Raw genomic sequence first — 22,561 nt, 5'->3', positions numbered from 1 at the left:
GGGGAGGGCCCATCCCTGCTGGTGGGTGACAAGATCTTTGAAATGGAAATATATTTTAAAATATGTATTTTCTGTCTTAAAAAAAAACTATTTCTGTAAATATACCTCCTTGCTTCTCCCATTATAGCTATAGAGTATGGTGAACTTCCTGTGGAATGTATTTCACTTTTTTGCTGTGAAAAAAATCACTTAGTTGATTTGAATAATTGTGCTTTTAGCTCAGGAAACTGGGTAGGGCTCAACTTGGCAGTTCTTTTTCAAGGCCCATCCGTCTCACTTACGGGGGGGGGGGGGGGGGGGGGGCGCTAGTCACCCTGTGGAAAGTTCACAACCAGCTGGTCTCAGATCACCTCAGATGCTGGAGAAATGGGAGTGTCCCAGACTGGTGTGAGCTAATGCAAACAGTGGTATGTGTGAAGACCTGGAACAGCAAGAGGATGAGCCTTGTTCTCACGTACCGCATTTAATATTGCCCCACTGACCAAACTGGGGCACACAGTCTAGCCTAGAGGCAGTGAGCCCACCTCCTCCCACAGGGATACAGTGAGATATGAAGAAATCAAGACTATTGCTACAGTGGCTTCTACACATCTCATGCAGTAGACATATTCTGGAGGGGAACTATGAGGATCCATACTGTGATGTATGCTTCTGTCAGTTACCACTCCTGGGCCAAGTTCTCTCCTTGGATGTCTATAAATAAATGTTTTCTAAAGCACATCTGTGTTAGTCAGGTTCTCTAAAGGAACAGAACTGATAGAATGAATATATATATATATATTCTTAAAGATGAAAATACATGAATACATACACACACACACACATATATGAGATTTATTAGATTGTCTTACATGATATGGTGAGGCAGTTGAACAATGGCTGTCTCTCATTGGAGAGGTGGAGAATACTAGGCCGTTGCCTCCACAATCCCCACCTGGTGTTGAAGGCCTCAAGGATTCCTGGATTGCTGTGGATCATCAGTCTACGCTGGAATTCTGAGCAAGTTGCTTCTAATATCAGTGAAGGGAATGCTTCAGTAGCAGGGTAGATGGACTTGCCAGTGAGAGTGAGGGCCAGGAGGCAAAAAGCAGTTTCCTTCTGCCATGTCCTTCTGTCTGGGCTGCCGTCAGAAGGTACTGCCCGGTTCATGGGGGCTTCACTGCTTCAAATAATTTCTTCAAGAAAGTCTGTTACAGAAGCACCCAGTAGCTTATCTTTTAGTTGGTCCCAGATGCAGTCAAGTTGACAACCAAGACTAGTCATCACAATGGCTATTCTCACTGTTTTGTTTGTCCAAGTGTCGATGAACATGTTTGTGCCCCAGGGGCAAAGGTGTGCAGTTCTAGCAGATACCACATGGACTGCAAAGTAGGAAGCACTTTCCACCTAGGCCTCTGCAGAGAAAGAAGTGCTGAATGCTGCTGTGGGGACAGCATAGGAAGATGCCCATGGCGGGTTCTAGCTCAATGCCAGCTTTTTCTGGGGTTGGTTTCTAGCATTCAACAACTCCCTTGTTTTTCTTCCACGTAACACTGTATGGCAGCTTTTATTTTTTAAATAGGGTATTTGTTCACCATCCTAAAAAAAGTCTTAATTAGGAGGACTTCTGGAGGCCTGTGGTCTACTATGTTGACACAAGCAGTCTTTAAAAATATAGTTGGGCCTGGTGGTACCGCCCTCTACATCCACATGTTAAGGAGGCTGAAGTTCAAGGCCCATCTATGGCATGAGTTCTTGGCCAGGGAAGACAATTTAGCAAAATTTTGTCTAAAACTAAAGATGGAAAAAAGAAGGCTGGGAATACGTCTCAGTGGTAGGTGGCTTGCCTAGCATATGCAAGGTCTTCAGCTCAATCCAGCACCACATAGGAAAAAAAAAACAAGAAATAAAATGATGTTCTAAATAAAATAGTTTATATTTTAATGATAAAAGCTTGAGGGGCAGGCATGCCTGTAATCCCAGTATTTTCGAGGCTAAGGTAGAAAGATTATGAATAAAAGGCCAGCTTGGACAATATAAGTTTAAGCTACCTGGACCTCCTAGTAAGACCTTGTTATAAACAAACAAAAAATGTTTAAAAATGGAGAAAAAAGCAAGGGGTTTGAGGGAATTATTTATGGATGATCGCCTGGAATAGTGGACTCCTGAGGGAATAGGGAAGAACCTTGGTGAAAAGTTGACACACTGGTTTGTGGGCAAAAGCATGAGTTTTGCTTTTGAATACCACTTCAGCCATGAAGGTGCCATAAAAATGTGTGTTCTTGTGAATTCCTCCTGTATGCTAAGCACTATATAATAAGTACTTTTTAAGTCTTTGTTTTTTTTTCTCATGCAGTCACATGGCATCCCATTCTCTGTCCTCTACAGAGACATTGTTGAGGCTCAGAGAGCTTATGTGACTCATCCATGGCCTTCGTAGCCTGAATTCCACCTTAGTGGCTCCACTCTTAGTTTATGCCATTGGCCTTGGTGTAAGTTTCCCAGCTATTGCCATAGCCTGGTTGTCCTCCATTCAGCCATTCACACTTCCTTCCTCTTTCAGATCTATTCATTGGTTGAACTTCAAAGTATATTGTTGTGTTTTTAAATGACTTCTGTGTGGGAAGTGTTTTGTCCTACAGATGTTTGAATTTGAAAGGGAAGAAGGACCAATTTCTGTATGATTCAGTCCATGCAAACAGCTGGTATAGGCTGCAGCAGTGGGTGAACATGGGAGTCAAGGGGTGAGAGAGAGAGAGAGAGAGAGAGAGAGAGAGAGAGAGAGAGAGAGAGAGAGAGAGAGAGAGAGAGAGAAACTGTCCATGCTATCTCACCAAACTGCTAACTTAGGGCAAAAAAAAAAAAAAAAAAAAGGTGTGGTTGTTATGGAAACTGATTCCAGAATACAAAGAGATGTTGTTGAGTTCTACCCAGACTCAAAAGGAAAGGTAGTTTCTTTGTCCAGAAATTATTGTTGTTTTGATTATAAAATTTAGATTGGGTAAAAGGTATCTCTTGCCTAAGAGTGGTAGAACCCTCAAATCCCCAAAAGTAGCAGGAACACAGCACCCAGCTAGGGTGATAATGGGAAGGAGCCAGTTAAAGAATTTTGACTGAGAAAGCGGTTTGTAGACAGGTCATCTGTCTGGATTCTTCTTTGAAGCCCACAGTGCTCCCTGCACTGTGGGTTTGACAGGATAAGAAAAACAAATGAAAAAAAAAAACAAAAAAAAAAACCTCAAAGCTATCCTGAGAGGCATGGCATGCTGAGGTTCAGAGTGAAATGAACTAGTATATATCCTCTAATCAGCATCACTTTCAGTCATAGTCTTGTGCATCTAGCTAACTCTGGAATTGTGATTGCAGCCATGACTGTTTCCTAGAGGTTTCTGTTGATGGGGAGGGAACTGGAGCCCCTCTTGTGCCAAGCAGTGCTCCTGATCTTAAGGCTCCATTTGGTTCTTGGATCTGGTACCCAGACTGCAGGGAGGGGTTGTCCAAACACCAACCCAAAGGACCAGCATAGCCTACACTGCTCCCTTCAGACCACCTAACATGATGCCATGGCAGTGTTTCCATGTGCTGTATCTCTATACCCGGGTCAGGAACCACTTGCCACAGAGCCAGAGGCCCCTGAAGACCATGCTATCTTGCCTATAGGGACACAGTTTCAGCAGACAGTTAAGTGTGTTTGAGTGCAAATGCAGTGTGTGCATAGAAATGTTGTCCTCCTGTTGCCATGGTGTTTCTGGAATAGGCAGATGGCAGACAGCTGAAACCCAAGACAGAGTTTCTATAGGGCACATAGAAGAGACATAGACTCCGACTAGCAGCTGAAAATGGAGGTGATTCAACAGTGACACAAGTTCCTTTTCTATTGGGTGTGACAAAACACCATGACTGGGACAACTTATAAAAGAAAGTGTCTAATTGGGCTTATGGTTTCAGAGGGTTAGAGTCTGTGATGGTGGGTGAAATGCATGACAGCAGTACAGTAACAGCTAAGAGCTCACTTCTTGATCTGCAAGTAGGAAGCAGAGAGGCACACTGGGAATGGCAGGAATATTTTGAAACTTTAAAGTCTGTCCTCAGTGACATACCTCCTCCAACAAAGTCACATCTCTTAATCTTTCTCAAAAATTTTAGTAACTGGGACCAAGTATTCAAATATATGAGCCTTGTCAGGTGGTGGTGGCACACGCTTTTAATCCCACCACTCAGGAGGCAGAGGCAGGTGAGTTCGAGAACAGCCTGGTCTATAAGAGGTAGTTCCAGGACAGCCTCCAAAGCCACAGAGAAACCCTGTCTCGCAAAACAAAACAAAACAAAACAAAACAAAACAAAAAACAAATATATGAGCTATGGGGGCATTCTCATTCAAACAACCACAGGTAAGGGTGCCTGGTATCTGTTAATCCCACTAGCTGAGAATAAGACCACTACCATAATTTCTGAGCTAAATTTGAAGCAAGCTTTAATTAAATACTGGCCAGAATGATGGACTCTGGACAGGACCATTCCAGGGTTCCCAGAAAATGACAACGAGTCACATTTTGCAGAGGCTTAAAAAGGCAACCCTGTAAGGTCACTGTCTTTATTTCCCATCAGGTCCAATCAGGGGCAAGCGTATATTCCCATGTACGTCCTGCCTGTGTACCTCTGGCCTACATCCAATCTGGGCAAGCGTACATCCTGATGTATTTCCTACCCAGGCACCTCCTCTCTACATGTGATCAAGCACACCAGTGCAGTTGAGTCAAATAAACTTGTTTAGGGGAGTGAAAACAAGCAACAGTCTCCAGCATTTCAGGAAGTACCTGTCCATGGTCAAGGGACTTAATAGGTTAGAGGCATTTTTGTTTTATGGATCTCTTAGGAACAGTAATTAAAACTTAAAACATAACTTTGGCTCTCATACATCCAAACGGGATAGTTAGTTGTGGGCTCAGTGACAGGTTTGTTCCAGGCTATCCTCATCCCTGCTTGTGATTTGAGCCTTATGCTATTATACAAATTACTGGGTGCTGATATTTCTTTCAGTGTTTTAATAGTACAGTCCCTTGGGGAAGAAAGAAAAAGATGTCTGTGTTGAGGCACTGGAGTGACCATCACTTGGGTGGGAGGAGACTGGCTTCAGACTTACTGGACCCAGAACAACAATTGGCCAGTCTTGACTATATAAAGGGAAGCCCAGGACCCCAGCAAAAGTTGAGCCCGCAAGTCCAGTAGTGGGAGGTTTTGCTGATACCTCTAGAGTGCTCTGGGCAGACATACAGCCTCTAAAACTATGGCACTATTAAGTGTTATTACCAGCTTCTTGTTCTGCTCCTTCTGCTGTAGAACCTTCTGGTCTGTTGACCTTCTGTGGAGATCATTTCCAGGCAGAAGATACAATGAGACCAAGTCTGTTAGGCAGACAAATTCTCATTTCGAATTTAGTTAGTTGCCATCCTTAATGCATATCTCAGTCTGCAGTGAGTTTAGTCTTAAAGATCATTCTCTGCTGATTGGGTTAAATTGGGGTAGCACCGGAGGATGGTAATGGAGTTTAGGCCTTCAATGCTGAGAGACAGAATTAGACTTCCACATTTCCACCAAAGACTGTGACTGCCATCTTGCATTTCCCTGGAGACCCTTCATCCTTCACATAGTATTTGGGACTAAATGGCTGCAACTCCCGGGTGGGACAGAAGCATCCGTCTACACGTGGCACCCAATGTGGGGCTCTAACCCACGACCCTGAGATAGAGTCTCATGCTCTACTGACTGAGCTAGCGGGGCTGTTTCTGTCATTTCTTGCGCCTTCAGGAAGTTACCCACTTGCACTTCCTGCTTACCCTAGTAATTTCTTTTCCTTCTCAGGTTTTTGATAAGGTTGAAGACTAGATAGTCACAGCTAATATCCTCTCTTATCTTAGCCAGCACATATTAGGTACAAGACTTAGATTTTCCAAAATAGGATAGCTATTGGAGTAATCTCTGTTACATTCCATTACCCTTGGCCTGGACATTTAGTTTGTGTTTCTTGCTTAATGTTGCTCTTGATGGTTGTAGGTCTATATTTGTGTATGTTTTTACCTTTCCTTCTCCTGGACTATACTTGATATTTGTTATCATTATATTTAGTTTTTGTATCAGATTTAAAACCCTCTTATTTAGACAAAAAGGGGAACTGTACTAGCATTTTATTTCGCCAGTAGACTTGAGGTAATAGCCAAACCTTAGGGTGTGGCTTCAGTGTGTTGAGGTGACCCCTTATAAGGAAAAGGACTAAACGGCTATGGGACCTGGGCAGGACAGAAACATCCATCTACAACACAGACCCCACATTCCATTGTGATATGATTTCTTTACTTCTCACTCACAGACCTGTGTTACGAGTACTAATTCTATTGGGACATGTGTCCAAACTTTCTTCCCTGAGGCTTGTCAAATGCTGGGCCTGCAGCCCAGGCCCCCATGTTCCTTTTCCTAGAGCACTCTGCTGTGGGGTTGGTGTTGTTTTGTTTTGTGATGGTCCTACTGTAGCTCAGGCTGGCTGGATATTTGTAGTCCTCCTGCCTCATCTTCCCAAACTCTTTGATTACAGGCATGCCACTCCTTTTCTTGGTTATCCCAGGTGTTTCAGGCCTGATCTTTGATCCCTCTTAGAGCTTCATTCCGGGTCTTACATCATGCACATGGCCTCTGCTTCAATGTGGGAAGGCCTTGCTCATGGCCAACAGACCTTGCAGAACCATTCTCTCTCCAGGACTTGCCTACAGTACAGTGATCTGAAATCTAGGTACTGCAGTACTCATTCCCTTCCTAAAACCATTTGCAAGGATTTTCTCTGCTAGAACCCAAATTGGAGTGACATAGCTCTGAGGAGTCTGCCTTCTTTGGAGGTATTTTCATATAAATAAATAACAGAGATAGATAGATAGATAGATAGATAGATAGATAGATAGATAGATAGATGTATGCATACATTAGTTGCTATGAATGGCTTTTATGCAAAAAAACATGATACTGGATCCTTATGGCACACAATGTGAAAATAATAACCCCAGTCTGTCTTTTGGCACTTTCTTCCCTATGGTTAATGAAACCTTGTTCTTCTAAGCTTGCTTTAAAGGGTTGGGAAGGCTCTGGGTTTTTTCTTCATGCACATGTGCCACATGCAACGCATGCACACACACACACACACACACACACACACACACACACACACACACACACACACACACCATGCATTCTGTACACACTCCCTCCAAGGATTGTTATGCAAACCTGCTGATTAGCTGGCATGCTGTTGTCTCACTCCATTGATTCTAATTGAGCTATTCAGAGTCCTCAATGCCCTGGTAGAGAATTATTCTTACATTTTGTAATAACAACCATGCAGATGAAAATATGAAAAGGCATTCTGCAACGGGTAAGCACTTCGGGTTAATTTCGGCACATTAGCCAAACATACAAACTCCACATTGCTGGTGAAGGAGCCTGGGCTGTGCATTCACTGGGTGAGGTCTTCTCATATTTTGCTTACAGATGTTCCTAACAATGCCATGTTTATCATTCTATTCAAAAGCCTTTTGAAGTCTACTCAGCCAAATGGCATCAGAACCAAAAGCAAGAAAGGGACCAGGCTACTCTCACCCCTTGGAGCTCATGTGGTCACCAGAACAGCCCAAGGCTGTATCATCAGCCAAACTGTCCCACAGAGGTGCCCAGTGGGAGCTAGGTCTGACAGCAGCTGAGAATGGCAGTTTTTCTGTGACCTCCCAGTGGTGTTTGTCCCCAAGGTACCCTCCCCAGCCACTTTCCTCTCTAGAAAAGCAGGAGTGAAGCTACTTTGTGAAGCCAGCATGATGGTGGTGAAGTTCTTTTGAGTTTAATTTTTATTTTATCAATCTTCGTGTGCTGTATACATGTGAGTATATGCAGTACGTGAGGACCTCAGGAGTCCTGTCCTATCATTTTCTGCCTTATTTCATTGTGAAGGGTTTCTCACTCAACCTGGAGCTCATTGAATACGTTAGGTCAGCCAACACCAGTCTCTACTTGTCTCTTTCCCAAAGTGCTGGTATGATGGGTGTGCTCAGCCAGGCTCAGTGTTTCTATGTGTGCTGGGAACCTGAACTCAGGTCCTCATCCTCGCACAGTGAGAGCTCTTACTCATTGAGTCATCTCTCCAGCTCCCTGATTTCTTCTTGAAAATAGAATTATTTCAGAGCTGGGAAATGACTCAATGGGTAATGGTGTTTATGACTTGAGTCCTTAGAACACACATGGAGGAAAAAGAAAACCAGCTCGCACAAGTTGCCCTCTGGCCTCCATAGGAGGCACGTGCCTTCCATTAGTTAAGTAAATACATGGAAAAATATTTTAAAAGGAAAATATTTCAAATCAGATGTGTCTTAGAAAACCTGGGTCTTGCCTGCAGCCAAGAAAGCTGACTAGGTCTAGGTCTGTCTAGGTCTAGGTCACAGTACCTACACCAGCATCTCCTATTCATATGGCCTGACACCTGAACCCTCCTCCTTTCTGCCACCTACTTCTGGGCTCTTGTCGATCGTTCCCAAGTTCCCATCTCCCAAAGATTCAGAGCTCCAGCTGAGCATTAAACCAGCCTTTCTCAGTGTGCATGTAAAGCGCTTAGTGTATCTTTTCAGTTCAAGGTAATTTCTGCAGTGTTTGGGTGGAGGTGTCGAGGCTGCAATTCTTCTAGGAGTTAACGGCTCCATTCTTCAAAGAAGGGAGGGGCTGGAGCAGAGCTCACAGGTAATGGAAAACTCCTTCTCAATCCCTCTCAGACTGCATTCACCCTCCCAGTGCATAGTCAGCCTCATTGTACCTTTGTCAATGCCAGTGAAGGAAAATTACCAAGTTATTGACACATCTCCCCACATGCAAAAATCTTGGTGTTCACTCCTGCAACAGGCAGTTTGATGGCTTTTTGTTACCTTTATTTGACACATAAAATTGGGACTTGAATTTGTAAGAAACAGAATGAACATGTTTTTCACTCTCAAAAAAAAAAAATCAAGGAGGAAGAAAGTTCGGAGGCCAAGGAGCCTTGACCCACAGTTGTAACCCCCAGGGCCTCTAACCTCATGTGCGAGCTATTCAGTGACTAGTCCCATTGCCCAGATGACCACAGCATCGGTAGAGGGGGAAAATATAGTTTATTTTGCTCAAAACCTAGTCACCACTAACAATAAACTTGGCTTCTTGACAAGTGGCGTCCCTTTGGGTTGTCTGTCCTCTTGGGCTTGGGCCACAGCACAGCATTTCAGGCCTGGTAGGGGCATTAACCTGCTTCTAGTGTGCTGGTTGTCAAAGTGAGTGACCACAGCATCAGGCTCCAGGAAGCAGCTGTGAGGTTGCCACCCACAGTGAAGTACATGCCCTAGATGGATTTAAGCTATATACAAACTGTAACAATTTGACCCTTGCTGTATGTTGGAGTCCTGCTGGATAGTCTGTTTATAGTGTTTCTTTGAAATGATTGGAGTATACAGACACTCCTTGCTTTGTTAGTTGGGGAAACTGAGGCTGAGAGACAGTGAGTGATCTAATAGTGAGATTGGTGCAGAGGGGCTGACAGCTTCCCAGATCACAGCCCTGCTGAGTCCCGAGAGGATTTTAAATACTTTATTCTGTCCTGTTAGGTGAGACCTGCCATCATGGCTCTAGAGTGGAGAGGACTTTCAAGTTTGCAGTTAGGAGCTTAAGGCATTGATATTTTCATCAGTTGATCCTTGCTCATCTTTCTATTAGGCTAGATTCCTCTCTCCCTAAACTGTATGATAGAAATTCTCCCTAATCTGTACAGGATACATCCCAACACCCCCCATGAATGCTGGAAACTGCAGCTGATACTGAAACCTGTATGTATGTTGTAAAGTCCACAGTTCTCATTTTTTTTTATTTTATTTGTTTTTACTTTAGAAGCACTCTTATTTACATATCAATCCACCCTTTCCCTCACCCTTCCATCCTCCCATGCTCCCCACTGACCAACCCACCCCACCCCACCCACTCCCCAAGGTTAGTGAGACTCTCCATGGGGGATCATCAAAGTCCTTCACATCATTTGGAGAATGGCCTAGGTCCTCTTTCTTGTATCTGGGCTGCAATAGTATCCCTCCATAGGGAATGGGTTCCCAAAGTCCATTTGTGCTCTAGGGATAAACACTGGCTCCACTGTTATAGGTCCCATAGACTGCCCTGGTCTCCTAACTGGCACTCACATTCAGAGGGCTTGGTTCTGTCCAATGCTGGTTCCCCAGCTTTATGACAAGGGTCTCCATGCTATCACTAGGTCAGGTCAACTGTTTCTGCGGGCTTCTCCAGCATGGTCTTGGCTTCTTTGCTCATCCATCCTCCCTCTCCACAACTGGATTCTAGGAGTATGGCTCAGTGTTTAGATGTGGGTGCCTGTTTCTGCTTCGATCAGAATGGCATAGGAATGACAACCAAGGTCATCAATCCCATTATAGGGGAAGGGCATCAAAGGCAACCTCTCCAACATTGCCTAGATTCTTAGTTGGGGATCATCCCTGTGGATCCCCTAACTTTTCCCCTTGCCTGACCTCTCTCCAAACCTATACTGTCTCCCTCTATCAAGGCATCTCCTTTCTTGCCCTTCCCTATTCCTCCCCTGTCTCAGTCCTCCTGTTCTCCTCTTCCTTCTTCTTCTCCCCCTCTCCCCTTCCCACCTCACTTCTCTCTCTCCTCGTGCTCCCAATTTGCTCAGGGGTTCTTGTCCCCCTTCCCTTCTTAAAGAGAATAAGATATAGTTTATTCTGGACACATTATGAGTGACCATAGCCTGGGATAGTTTATTTTGGAGCTGTTATTAATGACCATGGCCTGGGAACACAGATTTAGGTTACCCCAAATTCTGTTTCCATGTGGAAGCAGTTTCACAGGTTTTATATATATATATTTTACAGAATGAAGATAGTCATAAATCAACTTTAAAATACATTGGTGGGTACACCAGAGAGGTAGGTACAATGAGATGGGGGGGGAGCTATCTTATAGGTCCAAGATGTTATCTGATGACTCTTGGATTGGTGGAAGCTAGTGCTCTGTTAAGGGTATAGCTTCTATGAGGCTTTTATTCATTATCACGAGGTGTGAGTTCAGAAACAGAGTGGAGATATTCCGCAGGGCCCAAACTAGCCCAAGATAAAGTAATTAGCCTCTGAACCTACAAAATTCTAACCTCTCCATTGAACTGCGAACCTGGCGGCCCATCAGTCTCTGCAGGCACAGAGGCTTCTCCAGGAGGTTTGTGTTCACAGCCAGACACAGCTCATGCTCAGGAACTTCCAGTCACATGCACTGTGCTCACCTTATGCATGTAGATTGGTGGTAGAATTCAATTTATAAAGTAGGCACAGCAAGAGAGAAATGCCTCAAAGCAGAACCCTTGAGACAATATAGTGTGGGCAGTTATGTGAATGAGGGCTCTCTGACACTCTGCCCCCCACCCTCTACCCTGCACCCATCATGCTAAATTCACTCTCCTTGTTTCTCTCACTCTCCCCCTTCCGCCCACCTATCTTTTACCATACTCACCCGGATTGTTTTCTCTTCCCCCTTCCCTCTCCATCTTAATATCCTCACCTTCCTTTGATATTTTTATCCCCCAAAAACTGGAAACTGCAGGTGACCCCCTTGGACGAGGGTCAGCTGCTCTAGGCTTCCCAGTGGACAGTGTTCATGACCAGGATGTGCTTTTCATGCCTGATGGAGCTGAACATGGAGTTGAGTGGCTGGCTGAAGAGCTCACATCAGAGTGCCCTCCTTGCATCATCCCTTCAACCCCACTCTTTCCCAGCTGCTTCCCACCAGCACAGCCTCAGCACCTGACCTGGAAGAGTCCCCTCACAGCTGCTTCAGCTCTGATGAATAGGCAAAACCACCAGTCTAAGTAAAACCCACCTTCTCTCTACACTGCTGAGTCCAGGTGTGTCCTTGTCATTCTCTGCGTCCTTACATGGACACAGGCAGTTAGATGGTCTCCTTGTCTCAGGGACATAAGGTTCTGCCATGCCTAAGGTCCCCAAAGTTGAAACAAAATTGACCCACTTTCTCCCCACAGTTTAGAGTGTTGCTAAAATACTTTAATCCAGTGTGAATGTCAGAGAAGAGGAGAGTTTTCTTTTAATTTCAAAGAACTGAAGTCCCACACACCATGCAGGAGGCACCAAGAGGATGTCCTTGGGTAGCAAAGGAGGTTAATGACTTCTTCCTCACTGGACACATCCCCCTGTGACCTTGAGATTTTTACCCTTTCTGGCTGGTTTGGTTATCTGACCCATTCTTTTAAACACTTTAAATCCTTGTTATGGCACAGGTCAGTGGTCACCAGGCCAGCAGACTAAGTAGTTAAGCATGTTTGATACTTTTGCATCTCTGAAGGTACCCTCCAAATGGACCACTTAAATGGAAAATAAATGGAAAGAACCAATCAGTGATTCAGCCTTTAGAAGTCCAAACTGGACAGGGGCTGTTCATTCATTGTCTCAGGATTATATTCTCAAAGATTTAGGAGGGAGATTAAGAGGAAGCTGCTAGGTTAAGCACTTCTTAAAATGTAATTACAAAATCCACTGATGGATAGGACTGCCCTGAAATTTTCACATGACATATAATGGACTCATAATGTCATATGGGAAGATAACCTTACTGTGGCAGAAGCCAGCTTCTCTGGCAGTTTTATGTGATATACTGGGTCTTAATTACTTCCAAATGACTAACGGTTTTTATATCCTTAGAATAAGGTTTCTTTGTTGTAAGTCATATTAAAAATAAACATCTGGGTCAATGACTAGCCCACTTTTTGATCAACAATCACCTGAGGGACTCTTACAAACACCCGGTCACCCACTGTGCCAGGGAAGCAACCAGGCAGATGAGTGGCCCTTAGAGGGGTCATGGTCATTTACCAGTGTCTACCTCCCATTGGCCTGGAGCTACAATTCTCAGAGTCCCCTCAGCTGGCAGATGAGCCTCACCTAGTTCATTCTAGCTTCTACCCTATTAATAAAAGCTGTAAATTTATTTCACAAAGTAACCAGAATTTTGAAAACTGCCTGTCAAACACAGCCAGAGCTCTGGAGCCACTTACATAACCCTGGTCCACAGAAATGAGAAATTTCTTTTTCTTTGGTTAGTCAGTTTTGAGAACTCATCTCTCCTGTGTGGTTTTTTTTTTTTTCAGTGTGTATACATGTGCATATTCGTGCATGTTTATGAACGTACATGGAGGCCTGAGGACAGCATTGGGTGTTACCACTAGACCTAATCCACCTCCTTTAAGGCAGTCTCTCTCATCAATGAGGTTAATGGTTGACCATCAAGACCAATGGCTCTCCCTTCCTGTGCCTCTGAATGCTGGGATGATAAGCATGTGCCACCATGCCTGACTTTTTTGTGTAGGTTCTAGGGATTGAATGCATGTCCTCAGGCTTTTGTGTCAGGCACTTTTTCAATTGAGCTGTCTCTCATTTCCCAGCTCTGAGATGAGTTTTAAAAGTTAAATTAAGCATTAGAATCTTTTCTGTGGGTGAAAATGTTACTCATTAGCCCAGTATGAAACTATGTCCAAAATGTTCTAGCTGGAAGACAGGCCTTTCTTTCACACTGTCCTTGTTATTCTGGCCACATATACTTCCTGAAGACCCAGAAGGAGTCTGCTTTGTCCATTAGCACAGGACCACAGACCACCATGCTCTGGGCTGAAATGCTGGGGGACTAGTTGGCCTGCCACACAGCAGCCCCCATTGGAGCCTCTATACTCTGTCAGTGTTCTGTGTTGTGCAGGACAATCGATAAAAGAAGGTCACTCCAGGATGAATTTAGGCCTGTGGCAGTAGAGAGGAACAGTCTGTATGAGCTGGACCTCGAACAGTCATGTAAAGGCTTACTTATTGATTGTTACACAAAAGTTGTTTTGGGAGTAAAAGAAGTTCCTAATACCAAAGTCCCTGATTTGATCTTGATCTATATGTTTTGTGAAGGAAAACATCACACCCCAGCAACTTTAGTCCTTTTTGTGTATGTTTGCAGTACCCAACAATTCAAGATGCCCCAGGAGTGCAGGACCCTCTTGTGACCAAAGTCATGCAAAGGCTGTACAGCTCCTTCAGAAAAACAACTTTATAGATAACAGCAAACAATCACTGGTTCCCACAATGATTTCTTCAAGGTCAAAGTACTTCTAGAAAACAACTATTCATTCTGATGTTTGCCCTAGATAGAGTGAAAACAACTGTTTCGTTCTAATGTTTACCCTAGATACAAGAATTCTACTAGAATTCCACTACAGTATTCAGTGCTTACAAATGGGAGGCTGGGCAGAGACAAAGAAAGCACGGGAACACACTGGAGGGGCTGTACACAAAGCAGCTTTGCTTGCATGAGTCGCAGGTCTTTCACACAAGTGGCAGGATCTCCGGTGACCTGCGTCCATCTGTGTGTGAGTCTATATACTTTGAAGCTGTGCTCACTGATAGTCCTGGAGGTAGAGAGCTGCCAGCTGCTGTAATACCATTGATTTGTCAGTGGCCCTGCCTTGCCCTGGGAGGATGGACAAAAGTGCCTGAACCTTTGTATTTTGTGCATAAGGAAAAACAACAACTCTCGTTTTATCTTGTTTAATGCTTGTTTGGCTGTATTTGATAGTTGGAAATGTGAGACAGGTTTTAAAATGGACAAAGCCATGCACTGGAAGCTTAAGTTGGTGTGTGGTGAGAGTGAAGTGCAGGAGGTTCTACAAGAGTTGGTATTTACCATAATTTTTTTAAGTTAATAAACTTTTGTGTTTTTGAACAATTGAAGGTTCATATTAAAACTGAATAGGAAATGTAGAGACTTTGTATGTGCTCTCCGTCTTCATACACCTACAAGCACTCCATTTTCCACATCCTGCTCCAGAAGGCTGCATGTGTTGCCATGGATACACCTTCCCAGATAGGATACATTAAGCTTCCTCTCAGCCACACATTTTGTAGGTTAGATAAATGTGTAATGGTTTATTCCACCATGGCAGCATTGCACTGGATGGTTTCACAGCCTTGAAAACCTGGGCTCTGTCTGTTCATCCCCCTCCTCTACTCTTTGACAACCACCAAACTGCACTTGATCCTATCTCCATGGATTTGCCTTTTCCAGAATGTTCTAAAGATGGAAGCATGCAGTATGAAACCTTTTCAGCTCGGCCTTCTTTCCCTTAGGATTGAGTATTAGAAGCTCCTCTGTGGGGCTGGGATTCTCATCAACCTGACACAAACTAGACTTAGTGGGAAGAGAGGACCTTAACTGAGGGATTGTCTCTATCAGACTAGCCTGTAGGCAAGTCTGTGGGGCACCTTCTTGGTATATGATTGATGTGGAAGCATCTAGTTCACTGTGGATGGTGCTATTGCTGGGCAGGTGGGCCAGCTATATAATAAAGTGATTGGCACAAGCTATGGAGAGCAGGCACTAAACTCTGTTTTAGTTCTTATCTTGAGATTCCTTCCTGACTTCCCTCAGTAGTGGAAGTATAAGATGAAATGAATACTTTCTTCTCCAAGTTGTTTTTAGTCAGTGCCTTATAGCAACAGAGAAACAAACTAGGACATCCTCTATGAATTTTCATGCTCAACCAATGCCCCCTTTTCAGTGTTGAATAATATTCTATTTTCTGGATATACTGCCATTTGTTTATCCATCACTGGGAACTGATCGCCACTGGCCATGCCTCTTGTATATGAACATGCTATCTGAATTTCTGTTGCCTATGTGGAGCAACATAATTTTATTATCTAATTTATTGTAAAAGGTTCTGATGGATAAGCTCCCTAGGGCCTGGCATGAACCAGAAATAATTTTCCATGGGATCTCCACTTCCATGGGGCAGGCCTCTGGGTTGTCTTCATCCCAGATATCTGGACTTAACCTCCTATGTTTATAGCAGCATTAAAAACAGTTCACAAAACCTGGATAAAGTCAGTGTTGAAGAAAGGTGGCTGTTCTTCCATCATCTGCCTGGTTTCCCAAGTCTTTGATGAGAGATAGAGTCACATTTGGAAGGGAACTCACCTTGGTCTAGAGATCATCCCTCAAACCTACGACATCATCTTATTTCTCCAACTGCACATGTCCGTGACCCTGGTCTCTTTAGCCAGAGCAGTGCAGCAGAGGTGAGCTTCAGCATGGTAGAAGTTGGAGGAGAGATATGTGATTGCTACCAGCCCATCCAGGTGGCCTTTCTATGTGAACTTGAGAAGGAAAAGAATGACTACTATGTTGTGTCTTTCCCACATGCTGGGCCTCACTAAAAATGTCCCCCTCCCTCCACAGCAGCTGTTTGGTTCTTATAACAGCTCACTAGAAGAAGGGCACATACTAGCTAGTGTGGCCGCTGTGAAGTCGAATGAAGGACTGTGTCTGTCCAGTCCACATGAGCAACAAGTGACAGGGCTAGACTTGTTTAGCATTTTTGCTGTGTTTGTTTTAAGGAGACTGAGAAAGCACAAGTGGATACTGTGCAAAGAGTTTCATGGTTGCGTAGATATGTTCCTGTCTCCCCCAAGTCAATTCCAGTGCTTCCCTGGGCTGGCTGGTAAGTAGACTAGAGTAAAGGCTCCTCCCATCAGTTATCCCTTCCTTGAGGTTGTGTTGTGTCCTTTCATCTCTCCTGTGACACCTTGTGCAGGGCCTCACACACCATAGACCCCTAGTCACTGTGTACTAGGTAGGCATTTGTTAGAACCTACATACTTAAACCAGGCAGTGCTCAAGGAGCCAGTTGGGAGCCCAGGATGGTGATTCTTACACATACTTTTAAAGTTGAGGCATTCAGTGATGCTTTCTAAATATGAAAACAAACAAACAAACAGAAAATAGCTTTAGAAGATTCCAGGGACTTGAGTCCTGAGCAACAAGATGCAAGGGCCTCTAGGTGACTTCAGAGAAGTCTAGAAGAAGCCAGGCTTTGCCTGGGATAGCTCACAGTGGGCTTTGCCTGGATGGACTACAGTGGGCTAACTCCTACCTTAAGAGGACAGCAATTATATACATCTATCTGTTGCCATGGACCCCATGAGATCTAGTGCAACTTTTGTGGGATATGGGGCTGCATGCTAGAAAGATGGACAGGGGATTCAAAATTGCAGCAGTCCATACCCTGCCAGCTTTTTTCTCTGGCTGACTCACCCTTCTGTGAGCCCTCACTGGACAGGGCTGTATTGCTTGTGGCCTTGGTTGGGCATGTGCCTTTTGATAAGCAGAAGCTCCAGATGTGGGAGCCCTGCCTGCTTTGAGTCTGTACCATACAACCATGCCAGAAGTGAGCACATAGCTGAGTTACGAGGTTTATTTCCCAGTTTGGACTGAAAATAAACTACAAAGACAATTGGTTACACCATAAATCTAGGCTCCTTCCAAAGGCATGGCAGAGCTGAGAGCTATGTGCAGGTGAGCTAGGGATGCAGAAGGTTCACCCTGTGATTTGGACCAGTTGCAACAGAATGAAAGCTCCTTCGGATGAAGAATCACACTTGGCAAATGAAAGCTGTGTGTCCCCACTGTGCCTGGGCCACTAGTGCATCCTTAATGTACATATAGCACAGGTACAGATGCTTCTGAAGATTATTCATGTATTCATCAGATATTGTGGTGACACAGAGGAGAAGTTTCTGCCTTCATAAATGTGTTCATACTTTACCTAAGAAAAAGTCAACTTGCAGGAAAATGAAGCATGAGGTGGGTTATAGATTTCCCATGTTACCCAACTTCTACCAACAGTTGAACACTTACCCTGCTCATATCTGGCATTATAGACACTTGGTTTTTCTGATGGACTAACACTAGTATGCTACTATTAGTTAATGTCCCTGGTTTATACCAGGCCTTCTCTCTCTCTCTCTCTCTCTCTCTCTCTCTCTCTCTCTCTCTCTCTGCTATTGTTTGCTAATACTTCTGTTGGTTTGGTTGTGGACCCTGGATATTCTCTCTGACTTCATGCTTTCTATTCCCTGGCTTTTCCATGGGTTCTCTTTAGGTACAGATAGAGGTGAGAGACTTCTGTCCCAGAGCACCATATTTAAACCCAGTCAAACAAACATACATCATATATGTACACTACTCAGAGAACCATGGGATTACATTGCCCAGTTTTTATAACACATTCCATGATAGAATAATAAGGTCATTAAGGGCAATCAGTATTTTGTTCCAGCCTTGATTATAGTCCTGATTATAGTTTGCTGTCTTTTTTAATATGAACACAGAAGGAATAAGTAGTGTATCTCTTCTACCTTTAATGAGGACCAGCCTAGTCCTGGGCTGCAGTGGGAAACCTTGTCCACAGCCTGATTGCATATTGTTTACCCCCACCCCCTCCTGGGTGGGGTAATCATGGCTCCTGCCATTTCCTGGAGAGGACATAAGACTTAATCATGTAATTATGCTTCTGGATGGCTGTCCCAAATAATGTGAAGCACATTCTCTGCCATTCATAAGAATAGCAGAAAGAGAAAGAAGTTTCTTTAGGTTCTTATTATGAAGACACCATGGGGATGGGGTGGGGGGAGGCATTGGGGTGGTGCTTGAAGACAACAGCTCATGGACAGAGTTAATTTTGGAGAAAGACAATAAGGCAGTGTAAATATGTCTGGGTTTTGCTTTTTCCTCTCTGCTTGTCCTTCCATTAGGCACTGGTCCAGGAGCAGTTTGTGACTCAGGCTGCATGCTGCACTTTACCAGGAATGAAGCTAGTCCAGTCATCCCTGAGAAATGCAGCAGGGCCCAATATTTCAACCTGACCAATGCTTATGGCCACAGTTCTGCATAGCAACAGAGAGCTATAGAAATGGAAGCTGGGCTCTAAGGATTATCCTAAAAGTCCCTTATACCAGCTAGGGGACCAAAGACTGAGTCATGTAGGGGTTCCCATTGTTCCTTCCTTTGCTTCCAAACAAGGAGAAGAGTGTTGTTGTAGTGTCCTCACAGGCATGTCAAGAGTGTGACCTATCCAGAACAGTGCTCCTCTTAAGACTACATGGCCAGGCATTCCTCTTCCCTTCTCCAGGAGCCTTGCCTCAGCCTTCCATCAACCCTGAGCTGAGGGTATCACTCATAAACCCCATTCATCCTGCAGGCAGACTATCTTCATGGCGTTTACTATACTGCAGTGGCCCTTTCCTGCTGGAGTCAGAGTCTTGTCAAAGCTCTGGCGCTATATAATAAACAGTGGATACATTAAACAGGCAAATGAATAGCTTCGAGGATGAGCAGGCAGCATTCATGTTAAAAGGCTCCGTGGCCTCATGGAGAAGACAGTTTGCCTGTGAACTGTAACGAACAATTCATTTATTCATTTTCAAACAGAGTGTGGCACTTCATTCTCATTACATGAAATCACTCTTATTGACACTTAGGATATCTGAGTGCAATGTGTATTGCTGAAAAATGACTTCTAAAATGAGTAGGGGAGATACGGAGAGAATTTACTCCATGTGTATGTAAGTGGTGGCTTCCTGTGGTACCTGCTCTCTGTCCTCCCTAGAGTTTGTTGGTCCCTCACTACATATGCTCACAGTCATATTGGTTGCCTTTCTTACTCTAGTTCTTTCTATGTGTATATGGGTGTATTCACGTTCATGTGTGTGCAGGTCGGTGTATGTGTGTGTAGGTCAGAGGACAACCTCAGATTTTAGCTACAAGTACACTAATGACCTCCTTTGAGACAGGGTCTCTTATTGGCCTAGAGCTCACCAATTAGGTTAGACTAACTGGTTAGTGAACCCCAGGGGTCTTCATGCCTCTGTTGTCCTAGAGCTGGAATTTCAAGCATGAGCTGACATGGGTTTCAGGGGCTGTCATGTGTAGGTCCTCCTGCTTACAAGGCAAGCACTTTACCAACCAAATCATTACCCTGGCCCTGGGACTTTAATTCTTTGTTTAACATCTGTCTCCTCCCTCCCCTGTCCTTTAGAACAGGGTTTGGTATGTAGTAAGTTCTTAGGAAAACTATTGTTGCTAGGTCAAGTAGGTGCTCTAGCAAGTTCTGCATGAGAAAGAAGGAAAAGACAACAATTCAGATTGAAAGTGAGATGGTTCCAGGCTCTTCGTTGACCACCAGGAGATTCTGACACCGTTTTAGCACCCAGTACTCCTTCTAAGAGGACTACAGGGTGATTTTTTTCTCCTCTTCCCTCCTTCTCCTCCTCCTCTTCCTTTCCTTTACTGTTTTTATATTGTGACAGGGTTTTACTCTGTAGTCCAGGTTGGCTTCAAACTATCACTTCTCCTTCCCCCATCTCCAAAGGTGCTGGTATTACAGGTGTGCACTACTATGCCCAGTTCATGCTGTTTTTCTAAACAGACTGCACTGAGCCATTGCATCTGTCTCCATATACCTAGCAGAGCTAACTAACCAAAGAGGGTTGTTTCATGTTACCTTCCTAGAATCCAAGTATAATCCAACTTCTAGCTGCTGAGACACAGTTTTGCAGTGGTAACCTTCTCCCACCTCCTGGGACCCTTATTTTTAGTCTTCAGGAAGACATGCAGATTGGAACACAATGGCTCTGAACAGATAAGACATCCCCTGAAACCCACCTGCAGGTTGTCTTTCTGTTTCTCAGGAGTCATTTGTCTCCAGGTCTGAATGCTTCTCCAGTGCCTGTATTGGCAGCTGAAAATGAAGTGCTAGCCAATGCCGGCACATTGTTACCACAGAATGCAACTGACCACCACACGTTGTGTTCATATAATGGGCAAGAGTAGAATTCATCCAAACAATTGTGCTCAAAGAGACCTCACTGCAGAGTGAGCCATTTAAATGGTTCCATTGTACAATAGTCCTTTGTGGACCCTTCACTGGGAAAATAAAGGTTTAAAGGAATTTCATTTCTTAAAGAAACAGAACTTAGAATCAGAAATAAGTTATGATATAGACCTTCCTCTTAAAACAAAACAAAACCAACCGTATTACCATTGACTCCTGGATCACTTATGTTGATTCTGTGAGGTTTTGGTCACAGGAAATACATGTGCATGGACAACAGGGGTTGTTACGTCAGGGAGCCATCAGGGCAGTGAGGGGGTATGGCACCCAGGGGCAACAAACATGACCATCATCTTGCTGCCCCTCAAAAAAAGCATCTTGTTGGCTACTTCATGGGTTTGTTAAATGCATCAAAGAAGATTAAGTAGATTCATAGCATTGTGTCAGTGAAAGGAAGTGATTCAGGTTTTCTGGGGTCTGTACATTCCTGTATGAACCCAAGTTGTACATCAGGGGTTAGGTCTTTTTACAATGTGATATTATTAGAAATATTTGTTTTGCTATGTATCTACCTTTCAAATTTTTATTTATGTGCCAGATTCTATCACAAGGAATAAAAGAAAGTCCTAGACTTAATGGGTTATTTTTATTAAAAGGACATGAACTTGAGATGGGAGCTGTGCTGTGTAGGGTAACTGGGAGATCTGGAGGGAGAAATAAATGGCAGGTGGATGTGATTATGTTTCATTGTATACATGTATAAAATTCTCAAGAATAAACAAAAATTAATATAAAAGTAAGCCAGGTGTGGTGGCACATGCCTTTAATCCTAGCACTCAGGAGGTAGAGGCAGGTGGTCTCAATGATTTTGAGACCAGCCTAGTTTACCTAGTGAGTTCTAGCCTAGCCAGGACTATATGGAGAGACCCTATCTCAAAAAACCAAATAAACAAATAAACAAATAAATAAATAAAAATTTCTACCATCAACAGCTATTTCTTGCTTCTAGCTAATGTTCAGAGATGTGGAATTGTCATTAAAAGGCAATGTGATATCATTTGATGGGGCATCACATTTCTGTTTATTAGAAACTCTGCCTTCTTTTGAAGGAATACAGAAAATAATCCATAATGAATGCATCGCCTTATTCATGTAATTAAATTTTAACCCAAACTTAATTATAAAAGAATTTTGCAGATTAGTGGTTGGCATCTCAGTGTTCATCACCTGTGATACTGTCACAGTAATGGAGGGGAGAGTCACCAACAGCAAGTCAGGAGTTAGGTAGCCACATTGGAACAGCTATGGTTCTAACATCTGGTCAGGATGCTAGAGAGGAGGCTGGGGTCCTTTGGTGAGTATATCCAGGAGCCTCTGAATTCATGAACATTAACATGAGGGCTTGGCACAGCACATAGCATTAGCTCATTGTGTGAAGAATTGAGGGCCTGCTTCTCCATGGTCTTTGGTGTTTTCCTCAACAGGAGAGAATTGGCCAGAAGGCTGAGGGACACAGTATGGGAATCTGCAGCCTGGACCAGGTATCCAAGCTCAAAGATGAGCTGAGTACCTGCCCACAGCCTGGCAGCTCTTCACACAAACATGAAGTTGGCAAGAATCTCACTCCATTCCTGCAACAGAAGCTTTTATTCATTTCAACCCTCACTTTCCTGGCTTTGGCAGTAAATGACTTAAGGTTCATCTGCAAGTTCCGTTTTTTCTCTACTCCATCTCTACTCCACAGAAGAATAAAAGCTTTCACCCTTTTGAAGAATGCTCAAAACTTAGTAATAAGAAAACTAA

General features: G+C 43.8%; 1 protein-coding gene across 1 annotated transcript in view; it reads left to right on the top strand.

Annotated features, from left to right (window-relative positions):
• The window catches only part of Msra (methionine sulfoxide reductase A), a 328,455-nt gene that overhangs the window by 159,550 nt on the left and 146,344 nt on the right, over positions 1–22,561 (top strand). The gene's annotated exons all lie outside the window — the stretch shown is intronic.

Source organism: Cricetulus griseus (genome assembly GCF_003668045.3).
Source record: "Cricetulus griseus strain 17A/GY chromosome 1 unlocalized genomic scaffold, alternate assembly CriGri-PICRH-1.0 chr1_1, whole genome shotgun sequence".
Lineage (NCBI taxonomy): Eukaryota > Metazoa > Chordata > Mammalia > Rodentia > Cricetidae > Cricetulus > Cricetulus griseus.
The sequence above is the reverse complement of the archived record's forward strand: the minus strand, read 5'-3'. Positions and strand labels throughout refer to the sequence as shown.